Raw genomic sequence first — 20,260 nt, forward strand, 5'->3', positions numbered from 1 at the left:
TATAATGGACATTATACTTGGCATTTTCCCCACACAAAATCTTATGCATATTAGTACAAAGTATTAACGGTCAGAATGGTGGTGACATTCTCCACTCAATTATTCCTAACTTTGGAGTCATAGTCAAGGAAAACAGACCCCTCAGACACCTCCCTAGATGCCATCCCCAGGAAAAGTGCTGGCAAAGCACAAGATCCTGACCCAATGGCCGTGTTTTGTTTTGCTTTTAGTAGACGTTTTTTCCACTTTAGTTATAGATTTACAGAAAAAGGGAAAATACAGCAGACAGAATTTCTATCAACCCCACATCCAGTTTCCCCTATTGCTAATATCTTGTGTTAGTATGGTATATTTATCACAATTAATGAACCAGTATTGATACATGACTAATTACCCAAAGCCTGTATAGTATTCTGTTTTCCTTGCTTTTTACCTCATGTCCTTTTTCTGTTCCCGATTCCACCCAGGATGTCACACTACATTTAGTGTCACATTTCCTTCGGTTCTTCTTGGTGGGGACAGTTGCTTAGACCTCCCTTGCTTTTGATGACCTTGATAGTTCTGAGCAGGACTGCTTAGATATTTTGTCGAATGCTCCTTAACTGGGATTTGCCTGATGTTTTTCTCATGACTAGACTGGGATGATGGGTTTGGGGGAGGAAGAGGGCAGAGGTGAAGGACTACCATTCCCATCCCACTATATCAAGTGTACATGCTATCAACGTGGCTTGTCATGATTGATGTCCACCTCGGTCATCTGGTGTTGATCGCATTTCTCCCCTGCAAGGTTATTCTTTCTCCCACCTCTTACCATACTGCGCTTTTTGGGAAGAAGTCACAACGTGCAGCCCACACTTAAGGAGTGGGGAATTATGCTTCACCTACTTCAGAGCGGGATATCTACAAGAAGTATTTGGAATTCTTCTACATGGAAGTTTCGTCTCTCATTTCCCATTTATTTAGGTATTAAATTATTTATATCAGATGGACTCACTGATTTATATTAATTTAATACTTTGGATTGTAATTCATTACTCCTTAATTTTGTGGCTTGAATTGTTCTGTCCTTGGCCATGGGATGCTCTTGTTCAGTTGTCTCCTATGTATATGTCCTTTGACACATTCTCATGTGGATTTTGTTTTGCTAAATTTTGAGTACTTACCTGCTAAAAAACAAGATATTTTATGTACATCTTGTATTTTTCTTTCCCCTGTCCTAAAATCAGCCATTTCTCTAGGGAGTCCTGGTTCTATTTATTAGAAAATAGGCCGGGCACGGTGGCTCACACCTGTAATCCCAGCACTTTGGGAGGCTGAGGCGGGCAGGTCACGAGGTCAGGAGATTGAGATCATCCTGGCTAACATGGTGAAAACCCATCTCTACTAAAAAAAAAACACAAAAATATTAGCTGGACGTGGTGGCACACACTTGTAGTCCCAGCTACTCAGGAGGCTGAAGCAGGAGAATTGCTCAAACCCAGGAGGGGGAGGTTGCAGTGAGCCGACATCACACCACTGCACTCCAGCCTGGGCGACGGAGCAAGACTTGTCTCAAAAAACAAAAATTATGTTAGAAACCAAGAACTGGACACGAGGTGTGCTCATTGCCACTGGGTTGTCATTGCATCTAGGCCCTCTTAGCTGACAGAGCAAGGAAATATTTGTATAAATTAACCCATACATATACATGTATCCCTAAATATCTCTACCTGTAACCCTCTATATCAATAGTAAGCTAACATAAGCTCATACTGATGTCTTCAGCTCTATTCCATTACCTTCTCTCCCTATTTATCTGGAAACTCCCACTCTAACAGTGAGACACCTGGCTTCCACTTTATGCCATCCATTTACATAGACATTCAATTTCACATGTATAGTGGTTTCAGAATGTTAAGTTATATCTACACCCCATTAAGAAACAACATTATCAATTACAGTGCATGCTTATGTACAGCTTCTTTTGCCCTTGGTCTTACATATTTCACTCGTTTCAAAAGTTACTTAAGTAAGAATATTTTTTCCTTCATACCCTTTGGTGAGGTTGCTTCAAATGTTTGTAATAGAGTCAGACTTTTCTTTTGACATTCTGAATTCTACCCTGGGATTCCTGGACCTTATGAATGATGTTTTTTGAAATTTGCACAAATTAAGGTTCACTCTTTGGGCTATAAGGCTCTAAGGGTTTGAATGACGAATGCAGTGGCACATATCCACCATTATATTATCACAGAGAATAGTTTCACTGCCCTAAAAATTTCTCTATGCTTCACCTATTCAACCTCTTCACCCTAAACTCTGACAACCACTGATATATTTAACTGTTTTTGTAATTTTGGTTTATCCGGAATGTCATATATGTGGAATCATATAGTATGTAGCCTTTTTAGAGTGGCTTCTTCTACTTCACAGAGTTTTGTTTATGTATTTGCATGGCTTGATAGTTCGTTCCTTTCTATCACTGAATAGTGTTCCTTTGTCTGGATGTACTAGTTTGTTGGTTTCTCCATTCATCTATTGAAGGACATCTTGCTTGCTTCCAGTTTTGGCAATTATGAATAAATCTGCTGTAAATATTCATGCGCAGGTTTTTATGTGGGCATAAGTTTTCAGATCAGTTGGGTAAATAACCTAGAAGCCTGATTTCTGCAGCATAAGTGAAGACTCTGTTTAGCTTTGTGAGAAACTGGCAAACTGTCTTCCAAAGTGGCTATGTTATTTTGCGTTTCACCAGCAACGAATGAGAGTGTTTGTTGCTCTGCATCCTCACCAGCAATTGACATTGCCAATTTTTTTACTTAAGTCGTTCTAATAGTATTTAGTAGTATCTCATTGTTGTTTAAATTGTCATTTCCCAAGTGACAAATGATAGTGGATATCTTTTTATATACTTACTTGCCATGCACGTATCTTCTTTGATATCATTCAGATATTTTGCCTATTTTTTAATTGGCTTGTTTGTTTTATTGCTGAGTTGTAATAGTTCTTTGTATATTTTGGATACAAGTCCTTTATCAGATACATATTTTGCAAATGTATTTTTTTCCACACTGTGGCTTGTCTTTTTTGATTCTTTCTCTCTCTTTTTTAAAATTTTACTTTAAGTTCTGGAATAGACGTGCGGAACATGCAGGTTTGTTACATAGGTATACATGTGCCATGGTGGTTTGCTGCACCTATCAACCTGTAATGTAGGTTTTCAGCCCGGCATGCATTAGATATTTGTCCTAATTCTCTCCCTCCCCATGTCCCCCACCCCCCAACAGGCCCCGGTGTGTGATGTTCCCCTCCCTGTGTCCATGTGTTCTCATTGTTCAACCCCCACTTATGAGTGGGAACATGCAGAGTTTGGTTTTCTGTTCCTGTGTTAGTTTGCTGAGAATGATGGCTTCCAGCTTCATCTATGTCCCTGCAAAGGACATGAACTCATTCTTTTTTACTACTGCATAATATTCCATGTTGTATATGTGCCACATTTGCTTTATCCAGTCTATCACTGATGGGCATTTGGGTTCATTCCAAGTCTTTGCTACTGTAAATAGTGCTGCAGTAAACATACGTGTGCATGTGTCTATGGTAGAATGATTTATAATCGTTTGGACATATATCCAGTAATGTGATTGCTGGGTCAAATGGTATTTCTGGTTCTATTTCTCTTAAAAGTGTCTTTCTCAAAGCCAGGTTTTTAATTCTAAAAGGTCCAAATTGTCAATTTTTTTCTTTCATATATTGTGCATTTGATATAGTATCAAAAAAAAAAAAAAAAACCTCTTCATCACCAAACCCAAAGTTATATATAGATTTTCTTTTAGAAGTTTCATAGATTTATATTTGAGTTAATTTTATGGAAGGTGTAGGTCTGTGTCTAAGTTCATTTTTATGTATATGGATATCCAGTTGTTAGAGCACCATTTGTTGAAGAGACCATTCTTTCCCCATTGAATTGCCTTTGCATCTTTTTTTTTTTTTTTTTTTAATCTATGGCCTATATTTGTGCTTGTCTATATTTGGGCTTTTTATTCTGATACATTGATCTTTATGTCTATTCTTTTACTAACACCATGCTGTCTTGATTATTATGAGTATAGCTTAATAGTAAGTCTTGAATTTGGGTAGTGTGAATCCTCCACATTTGTTTTTTCTCTTCGGTATTGTTTTAGCTATTCTTGGTCTCTTGTCTTTACATTTAAACTTTAGAATCAGTTTGCTGATATCCACAAAATAACTTTGCTGATACCCACAAAATAACTTGCTGGGATTCTTACGGAAATTGCATTGAATCTATAAATCAAATTGGGAACAACTGACATCTTAACAATATTGAGACTTTCAAAATGAACCCAGACTATTTCCCATTTATTTAAATCCTCTTTGATTTCTCTCATCAGTGTTGTGAAGTTTTCTGTATATGGGTCCTATAAATATTTTGTTAGGTTTATATCTAAATATTTCTCATTTTTTTCTGATGCAATTGTAAATGGTATTTTTCATTTCAAATTGGAAGACTCCAATTTTTCATTGCTGTATATGGTGGAAAATTAACTATTGACCTTGTATCTTGTAATCTTGCTATAGTTACTGATTACTTCCAGCATATTTTTGTAGATTCTTTGTTATTTCTACATTGCCAATTATGTCATCTAAAATAAAGACAGTTTTATTTCTTTTGTTCCAATCTGTATAGCTTTTACTTCTTTTTCTTGTATTTTTTTCTATCAACTAGGATTTCCAGTATGATGCTGAATCAGAGTGATAAGAAAGGACATCTCTGCCTTATTCGTGGTCTTAGGGGAAAATTGCTCAGGATCTCACTAAAAAGAATGATATTAGCAATAGGTTTTAAAATATCTGCTCTTTATCAAATTGAGGAAGTTTCTGTGCATTCCTTTTTGAGAGGTTTTTTTTCTTATGAATGAGTGTTAGAATTTTTCAAATGCTTTTTCTGCATCAATTGATATGATCATATGGGTGTCCTGCTTTAGCCTGTTGATATGGTAGATTACATTAATTGATTTTTTAATGTCGAACCGGCCTTGCATACTTGGAATAAGTCCTACTTGGTCATAGTGTATAATTTTTTTTTTACAGATTATTGAATTGTATTTGCTAATATTTTGAGGATTTTTACATATATGTTCATGAGAGATATTAGACTGTCATTTTCCTTTCTTATAATGTGTTAATTTGGTATTAGAATAATGCTGTCCTCATAGAACGATTTAGGAAGCACTTTCTTTGCTTCTATTTTCTGGAAGAAAATGTGGAGAATTGGCATTATTTCTTCAGTAAATTGTTGGGGGATTCACCAGCAGAGCCAGCTCAGCCCGGTACACTTCTTTGGGAGGTGGGGGAAGAAAGGTTACTTATTAATTTATTTAATAAACGTAGGGCTATTCAGATTGTCTGTTTCTCCTGTAGGTTTCAGTAGTTTGTGTTTTTTAAGGAGTCAGTCCATTTCATCTAAGTAATCCAATTTGTAGTTATAGGGTTGTTCATAATATTTCTTTATTATCCCTTCAATGTCCGTGGGATTAGTAATAATGACCCAGGTTTTGTATCTGATATTGGCAATTTGTGTCTCCACAAAGAAAAACAACAGAGAAAATCAATATAACAAAAAGGTGCTTATTAATCTTTTCAAATAACTGGCTTTTGGTTTTATTGATTTTCTTTGTTGTTTTTCTGTTTTCAATCATTGGCTTCTCCTCTAGTTATTTCTTTTCTTCTACATGTATCAGGTTGAAATTGTTCTTTTTTAAGTTTAATTTCATAACCTAGAATCAGATTACTGATCTTTCTTCTTTTCTAATATATGCAGATAATGCTACATATTTCCCTCTAAGCACTGCTTTTGCTGCATGTCACAGATTTTTCCAGCTATCTTTCTGTTATTGATCTATAATTTAATTATTTTGTGGCCTGAAAATATACTTTGTACGTTCTATATTTGTCGAAATTTTTGAGGTGTGTTTTATGGCTCATAATGGGGTCTATCTGGGTGAATGTTCCATGGGATTTTGAGAAAAATGCATATTCTGCTGTGTTTGGATGAAGTATTCTGTATATTCAGTTACATAAAGTTGGCCATGCTGTTCAGATCATTCATATCCTTACTGATTTTGTGCCTCCATGATCTACTGATAGAAGGGTATTAAAGCAGTGATGACATTTTGACCTTTGAAACAAAATCAGCCCCCAACACTGAATAGGTTCTGAATCTGCCCCAGCTGTCTTTTTGCAAATTATGAAAGTGGGTATCCTTGAAAATGGATGGTAGTAAATGTCTTAGAATTACTAAGATTTTTTTTCATTAGAGGTATGAAAAAAGTTGTCTGAACAACCACTTATGTAGGATATTGTGGAAGGAAATCATGAATAAGGGAAAGATAGATTAGGTGATTCCCAAGATCCTTTGACCTCTGGGAATCTGTCCTACCTCGGATGCTTCTGAATTCTCTTGGTGATATTTTTTACTTGACTTTTCTACTTCCTTTCTCCTATCTTTGTTCCTGCCTCACAGTCCTGATATTTTTATCCTCACAAATAGAGCTTATCTGTTAAATAAGACCTGATTTGTGACCTCTGACCAATATATAAGAGTATACTTAATGGGGAACCTATTGGGTCAAATTTCTTTCTGGTTTTTCCTGAAATCATCCTGTCCCATGAAGTTCCTTTCTCAAAACATTCAGAACAAGGGGAAACCAATCTCTACCCCCATGTGAGCCAGAGTGTTGAGTCTGAAAAAGCTGGAGAAAAATAAGGAGTATTTATCAATACTTCTGGCCAAAACAGTGATTCTTTTGCTGCCTTCTCCTGGAATAAAATCTTAAGGAAAAAAATGAACTCTTTTAAGACACATGAACATGGATAGTACAGAAGATTCCTCTAAGTGGGGAGACAGAGTCCAGGAAGGGCTTGCTGTACTGCTATTTGCAGTCTTATCCCAGAAAAATGAAGAGTGTGGGGAAACTAACAAAGGGCTCTTTTCTGACATTTGTAAATCAGTCATGCAAATTAACAAATGCCTTATGCTAATACTAAAGAAATTACTTAAGCCTTTTCTCTCTAGTTAGTCTTTGAGTTTTCTTGGGATTCTCTGACTTCAGGAGATTTTAACTGTGTCTGAGGACCATGAGAAAGGGGTTTTGATTGGGATTAGCAGAGAAACCTGGCAAAAAGATTGACACAGGCCCTGGGAAAGGAACAGAAAATTTGAAATCAGAATTATCAGGGAAAACTCAGGAAAGAATGTCTGCTGTTTATTGCTCACCTCTTCCACAGGGATCTCCCTTTGAGAAAGAAGCTTGTAACTATTCATGAGCTCTCAGAGCTTCATGTGAGATGGATGAATGACCAGCATTTTCATTCCATTTTTGTAGAAAAGTGTGAGAAACAGCAAGGTTTTAATTATTTGCTCAAGGACAGGAATGGGCTTCTAATTCCAGTTCCTATTCACTGCCTGAGCAGTTTCACAGCCTGCAATATTTAAATTACTGCTTAAATGTTTTATTTAATGATGAATGGCTTTTGCCATCATAGATGAGAAATTGCTGTGGCCATTTTCTTGCTTGAGTATTCAGTGTCTCTGAGATGGTAGGCTTATTCTTCAAGGGCCTCAAATAGGAGAACTGTATTAAACACGTTTCCGAAGGCAAATTTCTTAAAGGGAGAAAGAAAGAAAATGCAGTCTCAGTTTCCTGTCCATTAGCCTTCAGTTCATTGCTCCAAAAAAAAAAAGAAAACTGGTGGGAGCTCTTTTGGCAAATAACCCTATGTTCTTTGGATAGTATCTGTGGAAACTCCCTAAAACTTTACAATGAAACAGAAAATATAATAAAACAATAAAGCAAAGCAAAACATATACACACACTCTCTGTCCAAGGAGTCATAGCTAGAAGTCTGCAAGACGTTTCTGAGCTATCTCTTCCAAGAAAAAGACAGTATCTGTGCAAAGATATCCAAGAGAGATTCTAAAAGCAGAAGATAAAACTCAGTATTATCTGGTTAGGATAATTAGCTTAATTTAATCATTTCACAATGCATACATGTCTCAGAATATCATATGTATATATCACATGCATCTACAATTTTTATGTATCAGTTATACAGAAAAAATAAGTTTCATTACCAAGCTGTTGTACATGCTATTTAAATAAGATCTGAGCACTTTCCTGTGATGGCAGGTATGCGTTTTCTGCTTGGAATGCCCTCTTTCAATTCCCCATACCTGCTAGATTAAGATTAAGAAAGATAGATATATCTGATATGATTTCTTTTATTAAAGCTGAAAAACAAAAGGAAACCAAGAAAAAAACCCCTCAGTATTATGTAACTATTTGGTTCCATAATGAGCAAATTATTAATTCAGTATGGTACATCAAGATGTAAGTGCGTCTGTGTGTCGCAGCTTCTGCATCTGTAAAATGACTCATTAACCTGTGAACCCCCTTTCACTGTAGACTTTTGTGATTTGATCAGATCCTTCTGTACTCCTAGAGTTCAAACAGGAGTAAGCATTTCCTTTGACAATATTTGGGAACCTCGCTATTCACAGTAAGGAATCCATTCCTTCCTCCCCTTCTGCTAAGACTTGGCATTTTTGTGATTAATTATATGCGATATGGCCTCCTCATATGCTAGGTTTCAGAGTTTTTTCCAAGCTCCTTCATGCTTCCCAGGGCCTGGTTTTTCCTAAAGCTTTATTTTTGCTGACAATGAAATCTTCCCCCTCACTGCCCGGAATCTTTCACAGATGTTCCCTCTATCAACAGAGCAGCAGCTGCTGCCCGGACACTGAGAGCCCGAGGAATCCACTGGTGTCTTTTCATCTTGACAAATATTATTGAAATAAGCAAATAACTTTCAAAAAAAATCCCAGAAGAATCTATGTATGTGATCCTTTCCCTGTCACTTTCCTTTTCAAAACTTGTCTTCATTTTGATGCTTTTATCACCAGGGATAAAGATTTAGAAATGTTCCATAAATTGCGAGAGAAAGCAGTAATTGCCTTTTGAGTTGAGCATACCATGCAAAGCCAGTGTGAAGCACGGAATGGCTCAGCTGTGTAAGGGATGCTTTCTACCTAGAGCTCACATTTAACACGGAGCAGAACGATGCCCTTGCAGCTATGCCTGCAAGCAGAGTGCAGCACATCTGAATCTTGAAATCGAGCTCCATTTTGCTGAAATGAGGTTAGAAAACCATCTAAGGAAAAGTTATGTTTTCCAAAAATAAAAATGGAGTTTGATACCAATCTATTGTACATGCTGTTTAAGATTTGAACACTTTCATGTGATTGCAGGTTTTGGTTTTCTGTTTGTAATGCCTTCTTGCAATTTTCTCATACCTGCCAACCTAGGGTTAAGAAAGGCAGATGTCTCTGATGTGATGTCTTTTATTACTTACAGACTTGATATGTAATTTTGATAGAGCTAAGCCCATTATTAACCTTGAAGAGGGTGCCGTAAAGTAAGTTAAACAGTAGCTTAATATTTTTACTTGCAGGAAACACACAGAAAATTAGAGGACATAGTAATATCTATTTATATTAGGTATATATATATAAAGTAGGTAATGTATAATACATAAGGTTTTTTATATACGCATATATATACACACACACGTATAAACAAAAGTGGAGGATGAAATGGCCTACATTAGGTGCAAAGAAACCTGTATTCTAGTCCCGTCTCAAAGATAATTTTAGAACGTCATTTCCATTCTCTGTTTCCTTGTCAATCTGTAAAATAGTGATGATATCATCTGACCTACTTCCTTTATAGCCTCAAATGAGAAAATGCTGTAGGAAGACAAGTTTAAATGTAATGTCTGGGTGGCTCCTGGGCGATGCACATGCATGAGAAAATGCATGCTCGTTCCGCATCGGACCTCCTCACTCTGTAAACATTCGCGTGATTGGAGGCAAGCACGATGTATAACAATTCAGATTCATGTCCTCCCACGAGGCAGGGTGGCTTTCTTGCCTGAAAAGCATCATTACAGAATGACTTTCAATAGCAAGTGCTAGTGTATTTTAAAAGGTTTCTGTTTGCAAGACCGTGTTTACTGTGCAGAGCAGAGTGTCTATTTTAAAGCAGTGGCTCTCAGCTCTCATTGTTCTGCAGAATCACCTGGGCCCTACCCTGGAGCTTCTGATTCATTTGGTCTGAGATGAGGCTTAGCCGTGGTTTTAGTTTTAAGCTCCCTAGAGATTCTAATGGACAGCCAGATTTTATAGCATTATCTGTGAATGTGAAGATACAACATTGGCTGCACACACAGCAAAAATGACTGTATTTAAATGACTACATCCAAGTACATACTGTGAATTAAAGTACATTTAATCTCACCATACAGGAGATTATCAAAGCACATATAGAAGATGGTCTCCCTTCTCTTTTTTTCCCCTCCCTCTCTCCCTCTCTCCTTTCTCTTCCCCTCAAGGTCTCAAAGTCCATCAGATAACTGGAGATGACAATTTCCCGCTATATTGTGCATATCAGTTCAGACTAAATCCGCTGAAGGAAATTTCATTTCCTTTTCCTATAAGAAATTGGCCTTTTAAACAAGTACATTTTAGGTAAAAGCTTTTCTAGTTGATGTGTTCATTACCCCTTTATTGCAATAAAAATCGTGCGGTCTTGAATAAGTTTGAATGCTCTTGACTTAGGGAGTAGAGCTATTTTAGCCATCTAAAGTTTATGCTGGCTCCTTTCCCCTGTCTGTACTTCAGCCTTGAAAAATGGCAACAGCGCCTTGAATATCAGGGTGGCATCATTTTATGGATCCCACTCTTTAAAAGCATGACCTGTGAAACTTAAAAACTGCTAAAGCTTAGAAACATTGCTTTTGACCAGAAGACCGCTTCTTGGGAAATTAAAGATGGGTTTACGTTTATGAATGGAATTAAGACAGAAATCTTTAAATTAAAGTAGTTCAGAGCCACCCGTAACAGAAGGCTCGTGGGGCAAAAGTTCTGTTTGCTGCCCCTGGAAGGCTCTCATGGTTTTGTGGAGTTGTGCTGATATCTTCCCTTTCAGCATCAGAGGGGAAATGTTTTGTTTTGGCCGTCTTGGGGCCCTGGATCTTTCTCCCAGGCCAGCGTGGGAGATGGAGAAGGGACATCAACAGAACGGGTTGCGATTGCTGCCTCTAACCATGAAATACGGTAGAGTTTTTTCAACCATCTAGAAAACGGAGATTAGAGCACAGGGTTGTATGGGGAGTCTGCTAGTGGATGCTGCCATGTTTTAGGTAGGATCTGAGTCCCATGTGGAAAGAACACCTCCCTTCTAAAGCCCATGACTATTGGCTGTTCTCACATGGTCCAGGTACCAGGGTGAAGGGGAAAAAAATCAGACAACAGCCTCTCTCACTATCTTGGACTCCCCCATCCTTCTTCGGAAATTGCAAGCTTCTTAATTACAAACAACCAAATCCATTTTGGCTAATTTTCTTTATCTTTCATTTTTTTTAATTATTTCAAACTTGTAGAAAAACTGTAAGAACAGGCTGGACACGGTGGCTCACGTCTGTAATTCCAGCACTTTGGAAGGCTGAGGCGGGCGGATCCCTTGAGGTCAGGAGTTCGAGACCAGCCTGGCCAAAATGGTGAAACCCTATCTCTACTAAAAACACAAAAAAATAAAAAAAATTAGCTGGGCATGGTAGTGGGCACCTGTAGTTCCAGCTACTTGGGAGGACGAGGCAGAAGAATCACGAACCAGGAGGCGGAAGTTGCAGTGAGCAGAGATCATGCCACTGCACTCCAGACAGGGCGACAGAGCAAGACTCTATCTCCAAAAGAAAAGAAAACTGTAAGAACAATGCAAAGAATACTATACATTCTTTCCCCAAATTTCCTATTTCTCAACATTTTGCCATATTTGCTTCATCATTCTTTCCATACCTATTACCTTCTGAATCATTTGAGACTGAGTTACAGATCTGATGCCCCTTTATTTATGCCTAAGTTCTTAGCTGTGTGTTTCCTAAAAACAAGGATATTCCCTTACATAACGACAGTACAATTATCAAAATCAGGAAATTAACATGCTATGGTATTATGACACAATCTGGCTCGCTCTCCAATTGTCTCGATAATGTGTTTTATCATACGTGTGTGTGTGTGTATATTATGACAAAATAGTTTCTATATTTGTGCACGTGTATATGTATATAGATAAAAATTTATCCAGTTAGGATATACACAAGCAATTGCTTTAAAAAAAAAAATTGGCCAGCCAGGTGTGGTGGATCATGCCTGTAATCCCAGCACTTTGGGAGGCCAAGGCAGGCGGATCATAGGGTCAGGAGTTTGAGACCAGCCTGGCCAAAATAGTAAAACCCCATCTCTACTAAAAATACAAAAAAAAAAAAAAAAATTAGCCGAGCATGGTGGCGGGTGCCTGTAATCCCAGCTACTTGGGAGGCTGAGGCAAGGAATATCGCTTGAACCTGGGAGGCGGAGGTTGCAGTGAGCTGAGATCATGCCACTGCATTCCAGCCCAGGCAACAGTGCAAGACTCCATCTCAAAAATTAAAAAAATTAAAAATTGGCCAATATAAGTGACAAAGGAAGTTATTATATCTGGTAGTTTAATAATCTCCAGAAAGGCTAGACAGCAACACTCTGAAATTACATGACTAGAAAAAATGCCCAAACGTGGCAGGATTTTCTCCAGTAAGAAGATGATTGCTATCACTGCATGGTACCTATGTCACTTGGGACTGAATCCTAACACTCTACCACTGCTGACTCTCAAAGTTCTTTGGAAGAATGAATTGCCGAGACATGGCCCTCGAGTACTGCTCATTTCTGAATCCAAGGCTTTCAGAGCTACGCTGATTGGGAACCTAGGTCACACATGCCTCTACTTTAACTACAAAAGAATCTGGAAATGCAAGTGTTTCAGCTTCCTCCTTGGATCTCATAATAAGAGAAATTATCAAATGTAGGAAGGATGTTTGAATATGTTGGAGAGCCACAAAAGATAATAATAGCAACATCAATTGCAAACAATAACAGGTAACATTTATTGATCACACCTTACATGTTAGGCATTCTTTTAAATATTTTTATTAATGCTTTTAATCTTCACAATAACCTAATGGGGTGCACAATATTATTGTCCCTAGTTTACCAATAAGGAAACTGAGACATAGATATTTGTGTTTTTTTTAATTTTAATTTTTATTTTTTTGAGACAGAGTCTCCACTCTGTCACCCAGGCTAGAGTGCAGTGGCGTGACCTCAGCTCACTGCTACCTCTGCCTCCTGGGTTCAAGTGATTCTCCTGCCTCATCCTCCTGAGTAGCTGGGATTACAGGCGCCCCCCACCATGCCTGGCTAATTTTTATATTTGTAGTAGAGACAGAGTTTCACCATGTTGGCCGGGCTGGTCTCAAACTCCTGACTTCAAGTGATCCATCTGCCTTGGCCTCCCAAAGTGCTGGGGTTACAGGTGTGAGCCAGTGTGCCCAGCAAGAAACTGAGACACAGGTATTTTGTAAGTTGTCCACGATGACTAACAAGGAAGAAGCAGAAGCATAATCCATATGAGTTCTTAACTCTTACGTCTTTCTTTTTCAAAACACATGCTGGAAAATAGTTTGGCCATTTCTTATGAAATTAAGCAATTACATTCTTGGGCAATTATCCCAGAGAAATGAACATCTCATTTCTCACAACAAATGTTCAGAGCAGCTTTTTGGTACTAGACATGCCCTCCCACCATAAACAACAAATTATGATGGAACAATTAGACATCCATCTGCAAAAACATTAACTTCGATTCTCACACCATCTTTTAAAAATTAACTCAGCAAGGTTGCAGACCTCAATAAAAAACTTAAAACTATAAAACTTCTAGAAGAAACCACCAGAGAAAATGTTTGTGACCTTGCGTAGGCAAAGATTTCATAGATATGAAGCTGATACTGTGATACAAAAGTTGATAAATTGGACCTCACTGAAACAAAACATCAAACAAAAAAATGTGTTTTCTCTTTGAAAGACATCATTAAAAGAATGAAAAGACAAACCACAGACTGGAAGAAAATAGCTCTAAATCCTATCTGTGATAAATGAATTGTATCTAGAATATGTACAAAGAACTCTCAAAACTCAATAACAGGAAAGCAAACAGCCCAATTTATTAAGTGGGCAAAAAATTTGAGCAGGCATATTACCAAAGAAGGCATATAGATGAGCAATAAGCATATAAAGAGATTCCTAGCAGCATAAGTCATTACAGAAATGAAAATGGAAACTATAGTGACCTGTTCCTGCACACCTATTACAATGGCTAAAATTAAACAATTGACTATATCAAGTGTTGGCAAGGATGGGGAGGGACTGGAAAGCCCATATACTGCTGGTGGGAATGTAAAATGCTACAGTTACTTTAGAAAACAGTTTTGCAGTTTCTTAAAAAGTTAAATAGCTATCAATCATATGACATAACCATTTAACTCCTTGGTGTCTACTCAAGACAGAAGAATTTATATTTCTATACAAATATGTGTATAGTATGTCTATAGAGCTTTATCTGTATTAGCCCAAATTGGAAGCAACCCAGATGTCCTTCAGCAAGTGGATGATTACACCAATGTAGTACATCCATACAATGGACAACTACTCAGCAACAAAGAAACAAACTACAGATTTATGCAACAACTTGGATGGATCTCAGGGCGATTATACTGAATGAAAAAAGCCAATTCCAAAAGGTTACTTGCTATATGACTTCATTCATAGAAAATTGTTGAAATGACAAAATTATTTATTAAAACAGAGAATGGATTAGTAGGTGCTGGAATTGGGGCTGGAAGGGGCATAGGAGAAAGGTGTGTGGTTATAAAAGGACAGCATGAGGAATGCTTGTGGTGGTAGAATTGTTGTGTATCTTGACTGGGTGGTAGATACACAACCCTACACGTGTGATAAAATTGCATGGAAGTAAACACACACAGACACCACTGAAAGCATACAAAACTGGGGAAATCTGAATAAGATCCATGGATTCAATCAATGTCAGCATCATGGTTGTGATATCATACTAGAACACTTTTGCAAGATGTTACCCTTGGGGGAAATGGGCAAAGCATTCACATGAACTGTCCGTGTTATCTCCTTTAATTGAATGTGAATCTACAGTTTTCTCAAAAAGAAAACTTTAAACACACACACACCAAGACAACAGCATGAGGTAAGATGCCCTTTTTAATTTTCAGAAGCTGAATTTGGAGGCAGAACAGGAAAATCAAAATTTATTTTTGTGTGTGCCTTTTAGAACACAGGATTAACATTCAATCTTCTTCCTTGAGCATGGAAGTGTTTCTGTATGTATTATTCAACTATTAATTATTATCATTATTATTATTATTGAGACAGAGTCTCTCTCTGTCACTTAGGCTGGAGTGCAGTGGTGCAGTCTCGGCTCACTACAGCCTCCACCTCCTGGGTTTAAGTGATTCTCCTGCCTCTGCCTCCCGAGTAACTGGAACTACAGGTGCACACCACCATGCCTGGCTAATTTTTTTGTATTTTTATTAGAGATGGGGTTTCACTATGTTGGCCAGGCTGGTCCTGAACTCCTGACCTCCGGCGATCTGCCCACCTTGGCCTCCAAAAGTGCGGGGATTACAGGTGTAAACCACTGCACCCGGCCTATTAATCATTATTTTAACTTTGTCATGTCCAAGATTCTTGGTTGCTATAATAACTGGCTTAATTAGCAGGCTACTATAAGAAAAAGAAAGATGGTGGGGGGGTCAGTTGGGGAGGAGTGGTGCATTTAGTAAAAAGATCTGGGGAATTCAGAGAACCCACTAGAAGGTTACAAACCAGTTTTGGAAATGAGCATAAAGAAGAGCATCTCTGGAGATCTAGGAAACATAACTACACTCGTAGAATGGTCTCCTGGTAGGGACCAGGAGGCTGGGAAACATGGTGGCTGGGAATAATGCACACCAAGCATTTTTTGGTGTTCATGTCACTTGCTCGTGAATGAAAGTCCAACAGAAAAAAAAAAAAAAAAGCCCTCTTATTGCGAGACTTAGGTCACGTGCTTTCCTCCTGGCCATATGGAGATCTTGAGAGTGGGGAGCTGGCCTCTTGGTTCTCCTCGGCGTGAGGCAGATGCCAGATTTTGGCTTCACACTAAACTACGCTCAGTGTAGGAGGGGTGGGCTCCTCCGAGAAAATCAAGAAGCCACTAGAAAGGGGCAATGGATGCCGGCTGGCCAGGTGACGATGAATGTCCACCTAAACAAGGAAATTAAAAGGGAGAGCAAGACTTCGCATGTACGAAAGCCAAGGAGTGTGGTGTTTAAAGAGTGCTCCGGAAGCAACTTTTCTACCCCCATATACCTTCTTTTTGTAGTTTCTGCAATTCCGTCATCTAGAAATATTTTCCTGTTAAACATGAACTCTCATTTGAGAGTCCATTTAAAATGCATGTTTTCCTGGTGTAAATATGTGTTTTACACATTACTTGCAAAATGCCAAGTCATGAATACCTAAATATGAATATCAGATATGTCTGGAGGACACTCATGAGGACTCCGTCAACATGAGAATCGAACCTGGAATACGGAAGTGTCAAAAGAGCCTGTGTCTGCTCTAGTTTTGCCCAGAGGTGAACCAACCTAAGGAACGATTTGGGGGAAGGGTGCTTATTGTAGTTGTTGTCAGCCCCAAGCTGTGAAAAGTGGCAAAGCCAGACAGAATGAGAAGTCAAGTTATGGATGTGGTGTGACCATAAACAAGAGGTTTTGCCAAACCTACAAATGGCTCCTTCTGAATGGCCGTTTATTCTCGAAGTGAGTTTATAGGCATCCGTCAGCTCAAAGGTCACAGGTAAGACCGGGATTCTATTCCACCATGACCCAAGGATCCCAATCCAGGATCCAAAAATAATTATTGGCAAAAATGATTCCAGCTTTATTGGCATTTCCCAAAACAGGATTAAATGAACTGTGTTGAATTCAAAACCCACAGCATTCCCGCAAATCCCTCTTTCCCCATTTCTCTGCTTGCTGCCTCTCCAGTGCACAGCAAAACTATAAGCTCCCTTTGTCTTCCTCCAAATTCCAACTTGCAATCTAAAATTCTCACCCCTGTCTTGTGGTAAACTAATTGTTTTCACTTCTATGTATAAATATTAAAATATCTGAATGCAGGGCCCCCTCTCCAAGTCACCATCATTCTCCCACCCCCTGTTTTAACCCCCTAGCTGATTGAGTTATACTAGGATTGAAACCACCCAAGCGGGCAGAAAGTGGGCTCCAGGGAAGGAAAATCTGAGCCAGCGTCCACCTGTCAAGCCTGGATGAACAAGTTCAGATTTCCAACACGATGAGGGTGTAACTCTGCCCAACACACAGAAGTCAGTCAAAGTCAATCTTCACCTGCTGGGGAACTTCATCTTTGGGTCACCGCCAAGCATAGGGTCCACCTGCCTCTCTCTGGTTCCTGAATTGTCACCACTTTGTGCCACTGGGTTCCAGTCCCAGTGAGAATCTGCATGGGACACACAAGTTTGATCAGTTTTCTCAGTGCTCACACTGGGGGTCTGCAGGCCCCTCTGCACTTCAAGATGTCCATCTGGCACCTCGTCCTGCCATCACTCCCTCCAGTCTTGCAACTCAGAGGTGCTTCTGGCATTCCCATCCGCAAGTGTGATCAGGTGTAAAAGAGGATGTGGTACCAAAGTGACACTGCTGTCACCTAGGATGGGCTTCCTGCAGCTGACATGTGTACACACAACAGTGAGGCCCTGCCTGTGCGTCTAAATCCGTTGGCACTGGTGTGAAAACCAAGGACAGAGGCTCTGATAACAGAAATACAGTGCCCTGTCACCAAAGGCTAGCAGAGCATAGACAGATTTAATCCTTTCATATCACTGGCACATAAATCCTATACAGATTGTGGCTTTAAAAGGCTTAGCTACCAGACTTATTTTACAGCCTGTTTCTGACATATACAGAGAAAGAGCTTCCCATTCATTCTGTTGCAGAAGGTCTCAACAGAAAAGAGGAGGATCAGGGTGGTTAACTTAAACCAATTTTTTCTCCATGACAGCAGTTCCCAAAATGTGTGCTATGGAATACGAGGATCCTTGGAGGTATTCATAGGCACTAGTAGTCAGCACTAATTCCAACATAAATAATATTTATTGGGTATCTACTATGTGCCAGTAAAACCAACACTGGTTTTGCAACCTTCCAGCACATAGTAGATATTAGTTATCTAACATAGTAGATATTCGCTATCTACTATGTGCTATGATTCTAGGCCCAAGAGACCCCACAGTGAGCAAAAGAAATAAAAAGCAAGAAAGGCGGCAAAGAGATGTCAGTTTGGGGAAACCAGATCTAGATCTAGGAAAGGTATTTGGGGAGAAAAAGAACTACATTTATTATACTTTTTCATGGATGGTGTCTTATGTTGTCTTCCTAGTTGATCTTTCTGGAGAACTTAAAAATTTATAAATGCAAGACTGAGTGAGCCAGAGCTTCTACTCCCTTGGAAGGAGAAAATAAGGAAGTTGGTATTTCAGTGACAACTGTGGCTGGCATATTAACTATATTTTACTTTAATCCTGACACTAACTCTGTTATGTAGATATTAATTGCATTTTCACACAAGATTGCATTGTTTTCCTGAGTGGAAAACAATATAATGCAAATGTTTTATTTAAAAAAAGTTGACCAGCACCAAAACCCAGAATTCATCCACAATGAGTCACTCCCATTTAATATTTTAAAAAATGTTTGATCTCTATGGATATGAAGATCCTCAAATTAAACATCTGCAAAGTAGAACAGAGAGATCAAATATTTAAAGACTTGTAATTTTGGGGGAAAAAAATGACTGCATTTTGGCTAAAGGTAAGGAACAAATGCTTTATCATATTCTGCTGACTGAAATCATTTGATCAGATAATAAACAATGGAAGAAATAATCCTCCCATTGCATAATATTTTTTACTTTATTATTCTGTCTTCATTAGCATCTTTGTTAAATGTTGAGTCACTAGACACAATTCCCATTCTCCTCCTAAATAATGCCAGGCCTTCTACTCATGAACTCATTTACATCCATTCTCACTTTCTCAAAGGATTTACTTCTGAAATATCATTTCTTATAAGTATCACCAGATTTATCGGGTGATTCCCATTGGCTTTATAACATTGCTGTAGTATCTTCCATCTTCAAACAAAAATTAATCTTCTGAACTTTCATTTTCATACTTGATGGGGAAATTAGTACCAGACTTGCTCTCCCACCATTAGCAACTATAAAATTGGACAAAATACATGAAACAAGTTTGTTGGGACATTGAACAATAAGGAAACATAGAATTCTGATCTTTTAGAGAAAGGAAATAAATGAGGTAAGCTCCATAATCATCCCAGCTTTCTGATACTTTCTGGACAACAGCAAAGGACGGGGAAACCCAAGCAGAGAGTAATAGTTTGCTAATGAGTTAAGTAGACCAAGATTTGAGTTTGGAGAAGCTGGAGTAGCTTTGCAGAAAAAGAGCTCCAGAAATTTATGACATTGCCTTGGTCGTTGACTGACTGCTAACCTTCTCATGCACTGGGGGAATCTTCACAAGTGTGGGAAAAAAACAACCAGAGATTCTGCAAGCTAAAAAGTTCCTAGAGCTTTCAGAGAGGCAGGAGATGTTTCAGTTCCAACCAGATGCAGTGAAAAGACCTTGTCAAATAGCAGACCAGTCAGTAGAGACCGCAAAAGAATTACTTCTCGGTAGTGGGACTAAACTAGCCTTGGAGTAAAGGCTAATGTAGAATCACCCCAATAAAGCTTAAAAACAAATCTCAGAAGGCTCAAGCTGCCCCACAAGTAACTTAACTGCCTGCCAAAGCACTCTTTAAAGGAAGAAAACAGTGTGATATTTAAAATGTCAAATACCCAGTCAAACATTACTAGATGTACTGAACTGTACATTTTAAAATTTTAAAGATGGTGAACTATATATATAAATATATATGGTAAACTACATATATATATAGTTTATATATATATTTTACCTCAATAAAACAAAAAAAAAATACTAGATGTACAAAGAAACAGGAAAATGTGTTCCATAGCCAAAAGAAAAATCAGTCAATAGGAAAAGACCCAGTAAGGAGTCATGATGAAACTAGTAAAAAAATGACTTTAAAACAGCAATTAGAAAAATACACAAGCATTTAAAGGTAAACATGAACACACAATGAAGTAATA

General features: G+C 38.3%; 1 protein-coding gene across 6 annotated transcripts in view; it reads left to right on the top strand.

Annotated features, from left to right (window-relative positions):
• The window catches only part of CELF2 (CUGBP Elav-like family member 2), an 868,560-nt gene that overhangs the window by 367,726 nt on the left and 480,574 nt on the right, over positions 1–20,260 (top strand). For 2 of the 6 annotated variants that reach the window (XM_055296499.2, XM_055296500.2), the window contains exon 1: positions 8,462–8,556. The exons of the other annotated variants lie outside the window; for them this stretch is intronic. The gene's annotated coding sequence lies outside the window, so the exon portion shown is untranslated. Of the gene's footprint in view, positions 1–8,461; positions 8,557–20,260 lie in introns of those variants that run through there. 6 annotated transcript variants of the gene reach the window in all.

This window comes from Symphalangus syndactylus, chromosome 10 (genome assembly GCF_028878055.3).
Source record: "Symphalangus syndactylus isolate Jambi chromosome 10, NHGRI_mSymSyn1-v2.1_pri, whole genome shotgun sequence".
NCBI classification, from domain to species: Eukaryota; Metazoa; Chordata; class Mammalia; order Primates; family Hylobatidae; genus Symphalangus; species Symphalangus syndactylus.